The sequence below is a fragment of the Myotis yumanensis genome, unplaced genomic scaffold (assembly GCF_028538775.1).
Source record: "Myotis yumanensis isolate MYYU_CA2020_CCGP unplaced genomic scaffold, mMyoYum1.0.hap1 SCAF_3, whole genome shotgun sequence".
Taxonomy (NCBI): Eukaryota; Metazoa; Chordata; class Mammalia; order Chiroptera; family Vespertilionidae; genus Myotis; species Myotis yumanensis.
This window is the reverse complement of record NW_027223754.1, coordinates 157460521-157477689: the sequence shown is the minus strand read 5'-3', so window position 1 is coordinate 157477689 and position 17169 is coordinate 157460521. Positions and strand designations below refer to the sequence as shown.

Here is a 17169-nt window from a genome sequence, read left to right as displayed (position 1 = left end):
AATGCGAAATATTTTTAAAGAGCACTGAATGTGATTAACATCAGCTCAGAAAACATTAGTGAACTTGGTGATACAGTCATGGAGACTATCCAAAATGAAACACAGGAGGGTTAAAAGTGGCGGCAGAGTAAGTGGATGCTGCACGGACATGATCCCAAGAACAAATTGGAATTACAACTAAAATACAGAAAAACTCCCTAAATAATCTACGGAAGACTCGCAGGAGAGAACCCTGATACCCGAGGACCGAAAGTGGAGACCGCACAGGGTCCTACCACTGGCATAAACATTATGAATCCAAGCCTTTTGAGAGGAGGGGAGCTGTTTGAAAAACGAGCTCTTTCTACTCCTGTAGTAGAAAAACGTTCAGTATCTTCTGAGGCGTCAACATTATCACCATCGAAGAAGAAGAATGACAAAGCAGGCAGTGTTCCAGTTATCATGGACAGGGTAAAGTTTTTGAACTTGAAAACCAAGGTACTGATAAACAGATGTCATGGTTTCATTTCATAGGCTGGAGCTCAGGGAGACCATTCTTAGGATTCCACTTCTTGTACTGCCCTTTTGAATCTACAAAAAGGTAGAAAATGAATATATGTAACCAGAATTGACAGATTTATCAATACGAATCTCAATGCTAAGATTTGTTAATAAATTTATATAGGCAATCTGAGTCTTCCTTCTTTTCTGCCAGAATTAATCCCTGAATGGTATTAATTTAATAAATAAATGTAAACACACACACACACACACACACACACACACACAAAAGAAACACCGGAAAAAAAGACTGAGGAAAGAAAAAAAGAACAGAGCATCAGTGATCTGTGAGAAAACTTCTGAGTGCCTATGTGTATTTGGAGTCCCAGAAAAAGGGGGAGGGCAGAAAATAAGTTTGAAGAAATAATGGTCAAATATATTCTAAGATTGATAAAAAAAAACTATAAGCCCACAGATCTAAGATGCTCAGTGAGCCCCTAACACAAGAAACTGAACTATACTAAAGCATATTATAATAAAATTGCTTAAATCCAGTGCTAAGTAAAATATCTTAAAAGCACCCAGAGAAAAAAGACATTTTAAAGTACCAATAAAGTACCCAAAGAAACAAAGATAAAAGCCAGAAGTTAATGGAGCAACATCTTTACAATACTGAAAGAAAAATTGTCGGCCTAGAATTCTATACCCAACAAAAGTATCTTTAAAAAACTAAGGTGAAATGAAAAGTTCTTCAGACAAAATGTGAAAGAATTCAGCCTAGCTGGTGTGGCTCAGTGGTTGAGCATCAACCTATGCACCAAGAGGTCACTCGGTTTAACCCTGGTCAGGGCACATGCCCGGGTGTGGGCTCAATCCCAGTGGGTGGCGTGCAGGAGGCAGCAGATTGATGTTGATGTTTTTCTCTCATTGATGTTTCTATCTCTCGTCCTCTCCCTTGCTCTCTCTCTAAAATCAACAAAAACACTTAAAAATGTGAAAGAATTCATCAGCAGCAGACCTGTACTATAAGAAATGTTGACAAAAGTCCTTCAAGCAGAAGGAACATTATACTAGATAGAAGTCTGGATCTATACAAGGCAATTAAGAGCACTGGGAAGGAGGTGTTCTATGATATATAATAATATAATTAGAATATCAGTTTTGAAACCCATAATGAATTAATGGATCTAGGCAATGCTGAACAATAGCTGACAATATGACAAAAAGAGAGACAACCAAATATTAAATACATTGACAGAGGCACATTTCACCACCTATGTAAAAAACAGAAACAAAAAGAGATAATAATAATCGAACCAGAATCTGACTTTGAGATCTAATTATCAATTTACAAGGTACACAGGGGATAAAGAAATGTGTTAAATAAAACCACTGTGTTTTACTTAAAAAAAAAAGATCCAGATAGGAAATTCTGTAGGATAAACAACCAGATTTTTTTCATAAAAAACACACACAACAAAAACAAATTGCAAGGGGAGAGAGAGAGAGAGAGAGAGGGAGAGACATTTACATGGAGGGGGACTACAAGAGACTTAAGAGACACATCAATCAATCAATCAACCAACCAACCAACCAACCAATCACAACGTATGGATCTTGTTTAGATGCCTAGTTCAAACTCATTAAAAGCGAATAAGATAAGACATTCAGGGAAATGTGAACACTGACAGGTATTTAAAGAATTTTTGGACAGAAAAAAGTTACCCAGGCCAAGAGGACGAAGACCCCGGGCCAGCATGGGAAAAGGCAGGCCGCGTGCGGGGGGGGGTGGGGGGGGGGGGGGGTGGGGGGGGGTGGGGGTGGGGGTGGGGGTGGGGGGTGGGGGGGGGGCGGGGGGGACGGTTTGGCAGTTACAGGAGCAAGGCCTCCGCTTGCCTTTCCCTCCAGGCTAGGCTGGCTGTGGAGCTCTGATTTCTGAGAAAGGAAAATGCAGAATATTGACCTGGAGACTATTTCTGTTGACTTCTCCTGGCCCCCTGGGGGAGGGGGAGAGCATGTTGGAAGCAGGGTCTCCTCGAGGGCTTTCAGGGCCACCCTCAGCAACTGGGGACATGGACCTGGCCGCTTGGGAGAGACAGAGGCTTTGAGCCCTTTAACCTCATCCCACCCTCCCAGCTCCGCCTGTGGGTGGAAGGCCAGGACTTAGCATGGAGCACAGGAAAGAAAAGAGGGAAGGAGAGAGAGAGGAGAGAGGCGGAGAAGAGGGAAGAGAGCAGGGAAGGCTGAAGTTCAAGCTCAGTATGCACTCAGTGGCTTTAAAGTACCAATTGACTTTTGGTCTCTAAACATTAGGAAGGATGCTGCCCTCCTCCCCTTGTGCTCAGTTCAGAGACAAGGTGCCTGGGAGAGGGAGAAAGGGGACGCTCGGGTCACAGAGGCGAAGGGGCTTGCTCGGGTCCACAGGCAAGTTGAGATGATGAAATGGCTGAAGGACAAGCCAGGGCACCGGGGCATTTATCCCTATCTCTCAGGGTCAGTCATGTGTGCCATTGCGCCTGTGTCCTGTGGTTCCTTGCTGCATCAAGTGCCCAGTGAGAAACAATAACGAGGATTTTATTAGCTAACGCTGGAGACCCGGTGCATGAATTCGTGCACGGGTAGGGTCCGGCAGGCCCACCTGGATCGGGGTGGGGGGAGGGCAATAGGGGCGGGGCCGGCCTGGGAGAGGGGCCCCAGCCGGCCCTGCTCCCTGGTCGAACTCCCAGTGGAGGGGACAATTTGCATATTAGCCTTTTATTGTATAGGATTATTGAGCACCCATGATGCCAGTCCCTATTCTAAGTGTTTTACAGGTTAATTCACTTCATCTTCTCAACATCTTTGAGCAAGGGACTATTATTAAACCCATCTAACAGAGGATGTAACTGAGCCCAGAGAGGTTAAGTACCTTACCTAAAGTCACACAGATAGTAGGGGCCCAGCGGTAACAGAACCTAGAAAAAGTCTAGTTTCAGAGCTTCAGCTCTTCCCAACTACCCAGGACGGCAGCGGTGAGCTGGTCCTGCTGAGTGACTGCAGCCCACTCCCCCACAGAGCTCTGCACTGGCGCCTCCTCCCCCCAGAGCAGCTGGGGCCCAGGCTGGAGCTGAGGCCAGGAGAGACCTTGTGGCCACACTGGAAAAGCCACCCTGCGCAGGAAAGGCTGCAGGGCCCCCGGGCTGGAGAGAGTTGCCAAGAACAACAGCGGGCCTGCCCTAAACTGTTCTCAGCTGCTCAGCCTGGATGCGAGGCTGCGTGTCCGCGATGCTTATCAGCCCTCCGAGGGAGAACTGAATTGCGAGCATTCCGATCCCAGGCTCTGATGAGGGGCCCGGGCAAGGGGTGTCCAGGCCGCATTCCGCCAGGGCCAGCGAGGGCTGGGGGGGGGCCGCCCTCCCGTGGGGCCCAGCCTTGCTCGGGGTGGGCAGCGGGTCCCCTCCCCAGGTTCTGGCAGAACACTCTTGAACAATTTGGCCTGAAATAGCATAAGAACTTCTTTCCCATTTTTTTTCCCAGGCTTTTGGATGAAATTATATTTTACAAATGACTCATTATTATATTTATAGCTTCTCTCCAAATGATTCAAATTGTGGTTTGTCGCCTCCCTGTCTCTCAGCTCCCCCAGCTCGCCGGGAAGAGAGGCTGTTGACGGCACGGCCAGGTGTGGCTGCGAGCGCTGCCCCTGTAATTACCTTCCCCGCGCCCTGACAGGCACGGGCGCACTCAGTCATGCGGCCTTTGTTCCAGCTTGCTGTTGGGGGACAGTGCCCGCCAGGAACTCGGCTTGGAAGCTGCTCCTGTAGGAAGTGCCTGTGTGTGTGGGGGGGGAGTGGGGAGAGGGTGGGCGGCCGAGGGGGAGGCCTGTTCTGGGGAGGCTGAGACAGAGGGCGCCTTTGTGAGCGCACAGGCTGGAGAGGCAGGAGCTGCTCGGTCCTCCAACACCCAGTCGTGGGGGTGGGGGGGGAGGGCCAGGCCGGTGAGGGCCTCCTGGGGGGGCAGTGCTCTCCCCCACCCCCACCCCGCCCCGTGGAGCCGTGGAGAGGGTAGCTGGGGGAGGAGGTGGTGGCTCAGACGTTCCAGGCTGCGCTAGTGTCGGGCTGTTTGTGCTTCATGGTTTCTTGTGAGGAACCGCTCCGGCTTTCAGAAATGGGGGTTGTGGGGAGTGTCTACAGTTCCCTCCCCCTCCCAGTCCAAGTGACTGCTCTGCTCCCCAAGCCCTACCTTCCCGCCCCACCGGCTCCCTCCCGGGAAGGTGTGGTCAGGTGAGCCCAGCAGGCCGCCTAGAGCGGAAGGGCGGAGAGCAGGCCGGATGAGGCCCCATTTGCAGTAACAGTTTATTCCACCCCGTGCCCCTGGGATCAAAGTCCCCTTGGTCTGCCCTGCCTGGAGAATTCAGAAAAGTTAAAAGCCCACAAAATGGAAGAAAAGGACTTTGGAACTCACAGTGACATTCTCAAAGCCTCACAACTCTGGGTCTTTGGACCTTGGGTGTGATGACTCGCAGGCCCCTCTGGCTGGTGTGGGTGAGGCTGTGGGGCCCACAGCAAGGACAGGCCACCCCAGCCACCAGCCACCGGGAGGCCCAGGGGAGGGGAGGGGACAGGCCACTCCAAGGGAGCTGGCTTCTCGGGAAATCTCGGCTACCCCTTCCTGTGCTTTGAGGAGAGATTCGGCCTTTGATGTTTCAGATTCTGCAGCTGAGGCGCAGTCGCTGTGCGGGAGGCTGGGCCGGACCGGGTCATGGGCCTGAAGTTGTTCGCAGGCCAAGCCTTGGGCTCCGGTTGTGTCCCCAGATCGCCTGTCAGGGTGCCTTCAGGGCTGCCTCCCTTTTCACTTCTTGGCACCGCCCCGCGTGAGTGGGAAGGGGACGTGGGAGGAGGCGAGGTGGGAATGGGTGTGGGTGAGCATAACGTAATTATGGGTGAAATCAGCGTGCAGCCTTCACCAGATGATTTCCATCTGGGCCGAGCTGGTCCCTGTGAGGCAGTCTGGAGTTGTGGCAGAGGCTGGAGACTTGGAGTCCTGGGACCCCTCTCTCTCTGCTCCCCATTGACAAGTCACTTCTCGAAGGGAAGGGGAGGGGAGGGGAGGGGAGAGAAGGGGAGGGGAGGGAAGGGGAGGGGAGGGAAGGCTGAGAGAAGCACCAGACAGGGTCCTGGTGAGGAGGGGTGGCAAGAGGGAGGAAGGAGAAGGGCCAGGTGTGGCTTTATCAGGCCATGGTGACCTGAACTTCCTTCTTAGGCTGAGGGAAAGAGAGGCCCTTCTTGTAGAGAAGGGCTATGACCTACGTCCTGTGGAAGCAGAGCCAGGGCTGGTGGTTCAAACAGCAGTGAGACCAGCGTGGTCAGACCGAAGGGCAGCCAACTCAGCCAACTGCAGCCACCTTTGACCACCTTCTTCATGGGGTTTGTGGTCTGTTTGGTGGCCACCCTTCTGGCGCCGGCACCATTCCACCAGTCTTTTGACAGTCATGTCAACATATTAGAGCACTTTGAACATTATTAGAAGGAGCCATCTTTGATTTTTAATATGTTTTTATTGACTTTTAGAGAGAGAGAAAGGGAGAGGGACAGAGAGATAGAAACATCAATGAGAGGGACATCATCAATCAGCTGCCTCCTACACTCTCCCTACTGGGGATGAGCCCGAAACCTGGGCATGTGCCCTGACTGGGAATCGAACCAGCGACCTCTTGGTTCCTGGGTCGACGCTCAACCCCTGAGTCACAGGGGCTGGGCTGGAAGGAGCGGTTTTGAATATGTACTCATTGGATACAACTTGTATGTACGCTTCTACCATACTCCCTCTCCAGTTAGCTCCTGCTCAGAACCCCACTCCATGCCTCATTGAGGCAACGCCGTGGCCACCTGTGGGCAAAGCTGGAACCTGGCTCTGAATCAAAGCTAATCGTGGAGAAAATCAGTATCTCCACAAAATGGGGTCTCGGGGTGGGGACAGACTGTGCAGAACTGCTTCATCCCACCTTGGATGGGGATGGTGACTGAAGACCAAAGCATTAGTGTTTGGTGTATTTACTGAGTTATTGGCTGTCTACCTCCTTATTTTCAGGAAGCAACTTCCGTCTTATGTTCCAGATGTTTTTATTTGACCAAGTGCAGTAGGAGGTGGTGAAGTCAGCTTGCACACACTCTCAGTGTTCACATCCATCATCTCCCTCAGGGCTGCTATTGTCGCCTCCGATTTCTTTATAAGGGCGTTGCGATTGATTCAGAGTGCAGTTAGCGACTGAGCTAGGGTTAGTCTGAAGGCTCCTGCTCTGGTTGCCACACCTCTGTGGTTCTGTTTTACTCTGGGTGAGGTCTGATGGTGAGTCTGGGAGCAGGGAACCCTGGGACGGGGCTCACAGAGCTGCTGTGACCCAAGGTGGCAGAGGGAAAACCCCCTTTGCTGAGTTAACTGCAGTGTCTCTGGGGGTCAGAGTGAATGCTGCTGTCATTACTTCTTTATTGTGGTAAAATATACGTAACATAAAACTGACAGTTTTAACCACTTTTAAGTGTGTAGTTCAGTGGCATTAAGTATAGTCCCATTGTTGTGCAACCATCACCACCATCCATCTTTAAAAACGTTTTCACCCAGCCAGGGTGGCTCAGTGGTTGAGCATTGATCTATGAACCAGGAGGTCACAGTTCGATTCCTGGTCAGGGCACATGCCTGGATTGTGGGCTCGATACCCAGTAGGGGGAGTGCAAGAGGCAGCTGATCAATGATTCTCTCACCATTGATGTTTCTATCTCTCTCTCCCTTCCTCTCTCTGAAATAAACAAAATCATTTGAAAAATGAAATAAAAATGTTTTCATCTTCTTAAACGGAAACTCCATACCCACTGAACACTAACTCCCATTCTCTCCTCTCCCCAGCCCCTGGCAACCACCATTCTGCTTTCTGTCTTTAGGAATTTGACTACTAGGTACCTCAGAGTGTGTTCACATGCAAGTGGAATCATCCAGCATTTGTCCTTTGGTGTTGGTCTTTTTTTTTTTAAAAAAAAAAAATATTTTTATTGATTTCAGAGAGGAAGGGAGAGGGAGGAATAGAAACATCGATGAGAGAGAATCATTGATCGGCTGCCTCCTGCACACCCCACACTGAGGGATCGAGCCTGCAACCCAGGCATGTGCCCTTGGGTTCAGAATTGAACCTGGAACCCCCCCAGTCTGCAGGCCGAGGCTCCATCCACTGAACCAAACCGGCTAGGGCTGGTGTTGGTCTTATGCTGACTTATTTTTAATTGGATCATTTTCTTTAAAAAAATTTTATTGATTGATTTTAGAGAGAGAGGAAGGGAGAGAAAAAGAAATATTGATTTGTTGTTCCACTTATTTATGCACTGATTGGTTGATTCTTGTATGTGCCCTGACCAGGGATCAAACCCATAACCTTGGCGTATTGGGACGATGCTATAACCAACTGAGCCACCTGCCCAAGGCCTAATTGGATCATTTTCTACAACAAGGATATGGGTTAGCGGTGCCCCATGACCATAGAGGACTAAAAACAAAACAAAACAAAAACAAGCCACATGAGAACAGGAATGATTTGAGGTGGATTTCTTGACTGTCAGGGATACCAGATGTGAGGGGATGGGGGGGGGGGGTGGGTGTTGGTGGCCAGGGAGAAAATGTTACCTTGAAAACAAAACACTGAGCTGTTCATTCTGGGGGCCAGGTGCATCTCCCTGGAGGTGAATGTCTGTCTGAAGGATGAGGCTGAGATGAACCCCGATGGGGAAGCCACTCTGGTGAGAACCGTGAGATCCTCTGGGCTTGCTGAGGGCAAGACAAATGGTTCTGCAGGAGAAATCCATGGGAACTTGGGGTCTGCACGGAGGGATCTAGAGAGGAGAGAGGCTGGAGTAGGTAGCAGAAGTTGTGACTTAGGGAAGAGTGAGAAATTTTCTGAGGCGGGGAGTGGTTGATTGAGTTTTCGGAGAGTTATATCTATGAGTAGACTTTTTTTTTTTTAAATCATTTTATTGATTTTAGAGAAGAAGAGAGAGAAAGAGAGAGAGACAGAAACATCAATGATGAGAATCATTGATTGGCTGCCTCCTGCACATCCCCTACTGGGGATCAAGCCCGCAACCCAGGCCTGTGCCCTTGACCGGAATCAAACCTGGGACCCTTCAGTCCACAGGCCGACGCTCTATCCACTGAGCCAAACCAGCGAGGGCTATGAGTAGATTCTAATGCAATTACTGTGATTCCCCTCCAGGACCCCAAACTGTGAGTAAAATCTGCTGCTCTTCCTGTTGGCCTTGTCTGAGTTGGAGGGGGATGCAAGAATGGAGAGGACATCAGCTATGGGAGGCGGGATGCAGATGGAGGGGCGAGGGGAAGACAGGAAGTCAGAGCTACAGGTCACAGAGGAAGCACGAACCCTCTGAGAATCCTGGGCACAGCTGGTAGTAGGGGGAGGAGGCAAGAGGGACTGTGAGGTTAGGGGGACACAATGATGAGGTGCCCACACCTGGTGGGCTGGGGCTCAAGACATTGTCTTGAATAGTAGGTGGCAGGCATTCCAGTTAGACAGCCTGAAGGGAGGACCAGCCTGAAGGCCTTTTCATGGAGGCCTTCCAGCAAAATCTAGACAGGGCACAGCCTGGGTAACTGAGGAAGCTGCGGTTCCCTCGGCGGGGCTCGCTGCCTCCAGGATTTCCATAGTCACAGAAGAGTACTGCGTTTTGAGAGGTGTAGATGAAGCTAGAACCAAAGCCAAGCCCAGAACATGTCTTGAGCTTTCAAAAACACCGTTCTCTTTAAAGTTGTCTCAAAGCAGAGATCTGGTGCTGTCTCTGATGGAGAGAGATGCTTTTTGGACCTTCCAGACACAGTAGGAGCCCACAGAGAGGGTCTTGCTGTTCCCCCCTCCCTCCCACCCCAGCGGAGCCTGCACGAAAAGAGCATCGGGTTTCTGGGACACTTGGAGAGTCCCTGACCAGGTCCTGGCTGAGTGTGGGCTGGGGATGGAGCCCTGCCTGGAATTACTGATGCATCCTGAGACCTGGGACCAGCCTGCCTGTGGTGGAGGCCAGCCGAGGACATGTCTCTCCGGACCTCTCCAGACTTGGCCAGAGGACCAAGGCTTGGGGCTTGTCTAGCTGGACCCCATTTTTGTCCCAACCTAGTGTCCCTTTGTCAGTTGGGTCCTAGGGAAAAGGGCCTGGCTTGGCCCACACGCGGGAAGGTTTGCCAAATGTGCCATTTGCCACTAAAAGCTTGTAAACTGGGGCACAGGATGTTGTGGGGCCTGGGCGGGCCGAGGATGTGCTGTTTAGAAGTTCCAGAAGTTCCCTGCCTGTTGGGAGAGAGGAGTGTCCCTGCAGAACGGGAGGGGCCAGCCGACTGGGGCAGAGCCAGCCTTCCCTCTGGTGGCCCCTCAGCTCTGGGGGAGCTGTGTGTTCCCTGCTACTCCGCAGCTGGGAAAGACCAGAGGCCCTTTCAGGGGAAGGAGAAAGAGGGAGCCAGGCCTGACAGCACAGCGGTGAAGCCGGCATTTTCTACTCAGATGTGGGGCGCTCTAAAAGGCTATTTAGGGGAACTGTAGAGCTCAGAGCTTTGGTGCTAGGGGGATCTTACAGTCCTAGCTCATCTGTAAGGCTAATTTGAAACAGTGGAATTTGGTAGTGGTTGGGATGCCTTTGTCTTGAGGCCCCATTTCCTGAGGGAGACATTATCTAAGAGGAGCCGATTTCTGCCCAGGCTGGTTTGGCTCAGCGGATAGAGCATCGGCCTGCGGACTAAAGGGTTCCAGATATAATTCCACAATTCCAGCACAGGGCACATGTCCGTGTTGCGGGCCCCGACCCCCGCCAGTAGGGGGCGTGCAGGAGGCAGCTAATCAATGATTCTCTCTCATCACTGATGTTTCTATCTCCCTTCCTCTCTGAAATCCATAAAAAAAAGTTTCAAAAAAAAAAAAAAGCTGATTTCATTCATTCACTCATTGAACTCCTTGGTGCATTGAAAAACAAAACAAAAACAACCAACCTCAGAGGTCTGGCTCTGGCTTCTTTGAAGGTAACAGTTTGTGGCTTCGAGGGTATTTTCAGCTTGGAGCCATCATTTCTGTTTGTGCCTTTAAAATGTTCATTCACCACAGCATTGCGGGGTCTCCCCCTGCACGTTATCAGGCTGGGCTTGTGAACGGCCAAGGGCAGTCAGCAGCAGAACCCAGGAAAGGAGTCAGGCAGGGCTGGTGTGGTCGAGGAGGTGGGAGTGTGGAGGACTGCGGTGAAGGGGGCACATCTGAGCACCCTCCACTCGGAGCCTCACAGCCACAGAAGAGACCTTGCAGAGGGCTCTGTGCTGGGCTGAGGGGTTCCGGGCCCCTGAGGACGTGGGTGAACTGCCTTAGGAAGGTGGCACCTGGGTTCATCAGGGTGGGTGCAGGGGTGGGCAGGCCCCTGGCACAGGAAGCTTCCGAAAGAGGAGACCTGGATGGGGCAGCCAGGCAGATGAGAAAGACAGCAGAGAAAGAAAAGAAGCAGGGGCACTGCTGCAGCCTGGCCTGAACTAAACGATCCGTCTGGGGAGGGCCCAGGAGGCTGCCAACTTTTCTTTCTTTCTTTCTTTCTTTTTTATTTTTTTGGAGGCTGCCAACTTTGATCTCATTTTCTGAACAGGCCTTTGGGTTACTTCTCATACCACCACCCAATCACCGGAGAGTTACCGCCTTCGCCTGGAAGCTGCGCTTGGCAGACCTGTGAGCGTGTGCAGCTGGGCTGGGGCAGCACAGGCTGGGTGTGGGCCGGGAGGGGCTTTCGCTGGCTGGTGGAGCCGAGGAAAGCCTTCCACAGGCTTCGGTCCCGAGGCAGAGCCGGCGAGCGGGGAGCAGAAAGGCAGGGCTCAGGGTGAGGGGGGCGTCTGTCTCATCCCCACTGTGTCCCCACTGTCCAGCTCAGGGCCAGGCTCACAGACAGGACCACTTGGAACTGAATGAGTGTCATCGGGTGTCTGAGCACACGGAGCGCTGAGCCCCTGGATCCCCGCTCCGTGCATTGTTCTCCCTCAGGGTTCAGAGAGTAATTGCGAATGTTTGCCTGACCTTCCCATCAGGAAGGCTCTTCTCTCTGTGGGTGTGACGCGGGCACCAGGCGCTGTTCCTGAACTGTCTCGGCATGAAGACCCTCCGCCTGCAGGGGGGGACAGGAGCAGGTCAGAGCGACCTCTCGGGGCCTGGCTGCTCCGGGATGCAGACGGTGGACTGGAATGTACCAACTCTGCTGGCCATGGCTGAGTCTCAGCAAGATGGTGTATCAGCAGCTCCTAATGACATCATGTTTTCCCTCGTGTGACAGCGCTGGGCGTGTGCCTCCCCCCTCATGACCAAGGGAGGAAAATAAAATGGAATTTAAACCTTATCCCTGACAAGGTTTAACCCTGAGAAGTCTCGGGTTTGTCTGCCAGGGCGGGGCGCTGAGAGATCTGACTCTCCTCCAGCTCTACTCCGAGGAAGCCCAGCTCCTCCCGGGCTTGGCTTTGGAAGTGATGGGCAGGCCTCGCCTCTAGTCAGCACTTCCGGAAAGGGCCCGCGACACACATTCCTACAGAGATGACCTCAGGGGAGGGGAGGGACCTCAGGGGAGAGGAGGGGACCTCAGGGGGAGGGGAGGGGACCTCAGGGAGAGGAGGGGACCTCAGGGGAGGGGAGGGACCTCAGGGGAGAGGAGGGGACCTCAGGGGAGGGGAGGGGACCTCAGGGGAGAGGAGGGGACCTCAGGGGAGGGGACCTCAGGGGAGGGGACCTCAGGTCTCCCCTATTCAGCTTCTGCCTCTCAGGAGGCTCCCAGGCTTCCGAGGTAACTGGAGCCCCTGGCTCCTGGGCGCTGGTCCCTCACCGCCCTTCCTCTAACATGGGAAGGATCTGGGCTGGCTCTCCCGCCTCTGAATCATGCACTTACTTTCCTTGGCTCTGTCTGAAAAGGCCACTAAGGTTTTTTCTGGAAGCTACACAGCCACCTCTCAGCGCTGGGAATGGCTGATTTTCATGATGCGTTTTTCTACCAGTTTATTTCTAAAGTTGCCCCCGCTCCCTCCCTGCCGCTGGGTGTTGGGGGACACAGAGGCCAGTCTGTGGGAGTCTGTGGGGGCCCCTAGCTGTTCTTTCTCCCTGAGAAGTTGGGGGGACCCTCAGTTTCTCCCTCGAGTGGTTTGAATGGTTTCGCTGGAAAGGGGCAGGCAGCCCGGCCCGGGAGGGGACGCAGGGCGGCGCCCGCGGGGGCGGCGGCGCCCTGGCCTTTGTGCGGCCCGCGGGGCGCCTCCAGCGCTCCCGATCGCACCCGCCCCGAGAGTGTTGGGGAGCAAACTTGCTGCGGCCACGGGGACGCGCGGGAGCCGGGCACCCGGGGAGGCCCCGGTGGGTCCCCTGCGCCCCGCCCGGCCCCACCGCCTCCGCCGAGCCCGCAGGCCAGGGCCCCCCTGGGAAGGGCTGGAGGTAACGGGGGGAGGGGGCCGGGGAGGAGGGAGCGTTCCTGCAAATCACATGGCTTTCCCGCTTATATAAATCACAGCTTGTTTTTCTCCACCGGCTGCAGACTTAAAGGTGCAGTGTCTGCTTTCTCTCCCAAGGGCCGGGGCTCCTGGAGACCCGGAGCCGGGCTGCGGGGGCGTCGCCAGGGAGGGAGTCAGGGCCCAGGGTGCAGTGAGCCCTGCGTCCCGCGCCCCGGGATGTTTGCTTTGACCCGGAGCCCAGGGAAGGACAGGGAAATACGAGGCACCGATCCGCAGGCAGAGGCTGGCCTGGTCGGGCAGGGACCCCCGGAGCCGCCGCGCCTGCAGGCCGCTGGCCGGCGCCCTGCGCGCGGGCTTCCGAGGCTGATGCTCTCCTGACCGGCCCTGGCTGTGTCCGAGGCCAGTGCCTGTGGGGCGAGAAAGGAGTCCAGCACACGTGTGAAGCACCTACTGCCCACATACTGGCAGGCCCTGGGGGGAAACCAAGGCCTGTTAGAGTCTCCACCTTTGGTTCGCTGCCTGGTGAGGAGACCGAGATGGGGGAGATTGAACAGCGCGGGTCCCTTTCGGTGCCCGGTCCAGGCAGACTCGCAGGTCGGAGGCAGTGCGCCGTCACTGCCCGCCAGCAGTGCAGGGAGTGGTCGGGCTCTGCCAGGACGACTCTGGAGGCCGTGGCCGAGAGGCGGCGGAGGGAGGAGGGGCAGCCAGAGGGAGGGCCTGGGGCCGCAGGGGGGCGAGGAGGAGAGGCGCGTGGGGCTGGGGAGGGTGGTGTACAGTGAGCGATCCTTGTGCTGAACCGGTGGTTCTCAACCTCGGCTGCACATTAGAATCACCTGGGAATCTTGTTAAAATCCTGATTTCTGGGCCTCATCATTAGTAACAAAGAAACAGAATTTCCGGAGGATGAGGCCCAGAAATCAGGATTTTAACAAGATTCCCAGGTGATTCTAATGTGCAGCCGAGGTTGAGAAGCACTGTGCTAAACGGAGGCGCTGGAGAGTGGAGGAGGGGGCGTGGGGCTGGAAAGCCGGGGCAGGCCTGGTTTGCGGGAGGCCGTGCAGTGTCCAGGGAGGGGGCGCGGGCAGGTAGGGGGTGAGATGAATCAGGCAGCAGCGAGCAGGATACGCTGGGAGCCCTGAGGGGCCCGCGGGAGGCTTCCGCAGGAACCAAGCAGACGGAAGGCCCTGGGATGTTAGGAGGAAAAGTAGAAACGCAAAGTGAGAGGTAAGAGATACTTTGAAGAAAGAATTGAGAGAATGGAGTGATTGTGTATATGGGGAAGGGGAGAAACGACCAAAAGTGCTGCTGATTTTGAGCTTGGGGGCCAGGGGAGAAGAGAGCTACCCCCAGGAGGGGGTGGAGTGTGAGTGGCGAGGCCAGGAGCTACTTTTAGAGATACTGTGTTTATACAGGCGGGGATCTTACCTGGGAACTGTCCAGGGGGCTGGAAATCAGGACAGAGGATCTGCACAGAGGAAGTAATACAAGGGATGAAAGAGAGACCACAGGTTTTAAAGGAAGGCAACAGAAAGGGAGAGAGAATAGCAGGGCCAGGGCTCACCCACGTTAGGAGGAGGAGCCAGCGGTAAGGCCGCGGAGGGAATATGTCCCCTGCAAGCAGGCCAGCCTGGTGAGTAGTGTTTCTGCCCTACCATGGCTAAATGGTTTATTCCCTCTGAACCTTAGTTTTCTGATCTGTAAAATGGGGATAACAACACCTGCATCATACTCTGTGCAGATGAAAGGGAATAGTGAAGCTTCTCGCACACTGGGCAGTCCTTGGCCCAGAACAAGTGGATACAAGCATCTCCCTCTCTCCATGCTTCCACTTTGTCCCCCTCCCTATTTCCTTTGTAAGTGGCAGGCACTTGAAGACAGTTTCTCCCTTTTTAAATTGTAACTGAACTGTTGCTGCTGTCATTGTTTTGCTTCTTCTTATCCGGACTCCTCGTCATCTCCTCCTCCTCCTCCTCCTTTTAAAAGAAACACACGGTCTTGTTTACATGACTAATATTTGAACTGGATCTGTCCTCCATTATAAAGGAAGGAAATAATAAATTTGTTTCCCAAGGGCCTCTTAGCTGAAGATGGCTGTTACCTCATTTGATCCTTCCAGCAGCTCTGTGGGGTTCTGGAGGGCAGGTATTATCAGCCCCCCGCTCTTTTATTTTTTGTTAATCCTCACCCGAGGATATTTTTTCCATTGATATTTAGAGAGAGCAGAAAGGAGTGAGAGAGGAAGAGGGATAAACAAACATCGATGTGAGAGACACACCTGATCGGTTGCCTCCTACACATGCCCCAACTGGGGTCGGGGATTGAACCTGAAACCCAGGCATGTGCTCTTGACCGGAATCAACCCAAGACCCTTTGGGCCACAACCGACACCCTAACCACTGATCCATACCAGCCAGTGGTTCCCTGCCCCCTCGCCTTTTATTCTTACCGCTGAATAGAAATGGAAGAAGGAAGAATTGTAAAAAGTTCTATTATTATGTTCAAGAACCACTTGTCTATCAATATCCTCTAATTCTAAAATTTCCAAACTCCAATTTTGACCTCTTTATTTTTGGAAATAAATTGTACCCGGTAGTAAATCAAAATGCAATATAGGAAGCAGAGCTCTGGGCTCAGCAGAGTGGGGAGGTTCCTGGTCTCAGTCGTTCAGCTCTGGCAGGGAAATGGGGCTCTGCTTCTGCGGTAACCTGGCCCCCAGGCCTCTGTCTCTATACTCGGCTTCTTTCTCTTCCCTTTCAGCCACTAACTTCCTGACTTTGAAGGCCAGGCTGGAGCCCAAGAAGGCTTTGCAGACCCCGAGTGTGTCCAGTGTGTGAGCCAAGTGCTGTCTCTGGGGATGAAGCCAACAGCTCGGCTCTGCCCATGTCAGCCGCTTGGCTTGGGAGCCAGCTGAGCAGGACCGGCGTTGCCCCAAGGCGGAGGCCAGGCGTGTCTCTGGTCAGGCCGGCTGAGCAGCCACGCCCGATGTCACCAGGTGTCACCGAGGCCGGGCACCACCCTGGCTGGGCTATGCGTGCTGGCCCGCTCTGCGAATGCGCTTTGGGCCCTTATTTCCTCTTTGAATCTGTTTCTGAAAAACATATTCTTTCAGGTGAAAAAACAGTTTATGTTTTTTAGGATGATGATTTGAAATAAAGCAAATATTGGTGACCTGCTCTGCAGATAGTTACAGAGAGCTGTGAAAGAGCCACAGACAATCTACTCTAACCGCAGTTCTGTTTATCGTTCTGTAAAAGCAACCACCTTTGGGATTTGTTTCTGTGCGTGGTATCAATTCCCCAAAGAGATCAGCATAAAAAGGCGATTAAAAGAATTTTGTGTGATTTTTGCTTTTAAAGTAAAATCTTGGTAAACCAACATCTGAGTCTTATGCTGTTATTTACTTTTCCCACTGATTTATCTATCTATTTGTTGGCATTATAAAGGCAATATGCTCTAATGGTAAAAACAGAAGTGTAAATCACTCTGAAGGGGTAAATGACAGGCAGAAGTCCCCTCTCATTACCCAAGCTCAATTCCCTGAGATGATAGAAGTTAATGGTTTTGTGTGACCCAGAAATTTGTTATTGTGTGTGTGTGTGTGCATCTAATCTTTTTCCATAAATTGTCTAGTCCTGTGGTCTCCCCCCTCACCACTTGAATATGTCTTGACATACAAGTCTAGCTTATCCTATATAATAAAAGCCTAATATGCAAATAGACCGAACTGCAGAATGACTGGTGGAATGACCGCCCACTATGACATGCACTGACCACCAGGGGGCAGACGCTTAATGCAGGAGCTGCCCCCAGCCCGCAGGCCCCAGGCCAGCCAAGGTGGGTGCCAGTGGGCCCACCCCCCACCCCAATCGCCCTGCCGGTTGCCCCGCAGAGGGAGGTGACGGGTGGCGGCAGTGGGGAGCGGGGCTGGCCGGAAAGTGGGCGGTGGCGGGGGGGGGGGGGCGGGGCCAGCGAGCTGGTTATGTCAGGCCGGCCAAGGCGGATGCCAGTGGGGTCCCCTGATCACCCCACAGATTGGCCCTAATTGCTGGCCAGGCCTAAGGACCCTAGCCATGCATGAATTTCATGGACTGGGCCTCTAGTTCTTCTAAATGATTGTCTAGCTCTGATTTTGCTTTGAATCTATCTATATAAAAGGCTAATATGCTAAGTGTCTGACCGTCTGGGTAATGACATCATGTAGCAACACCCGGCTTC

The 17169-nt window shown here is 53.0% G+C and overlaps 1 long non-coding RNA gene across 1 annotated transcript; it reads left to right on the top strand.

Annotated features, from left to right (window-relative positions):
* The first annotated feature begins 14051 nt into the window (after positions 1–14051).
* On the top strand, positions 14052–16329 carry LOC139005414 (uncharacterized). The gene is made up of 2 exons (XR_011470675.1): positions 14052–14178; positions 15712–16329. It is a non-coding gene; the product is annotated as an uncharacterized lncRNA (long non-coding RNA).
* The last annotated feature ends 840 nt before the right edge of the window (positions 16330–17169 follow it).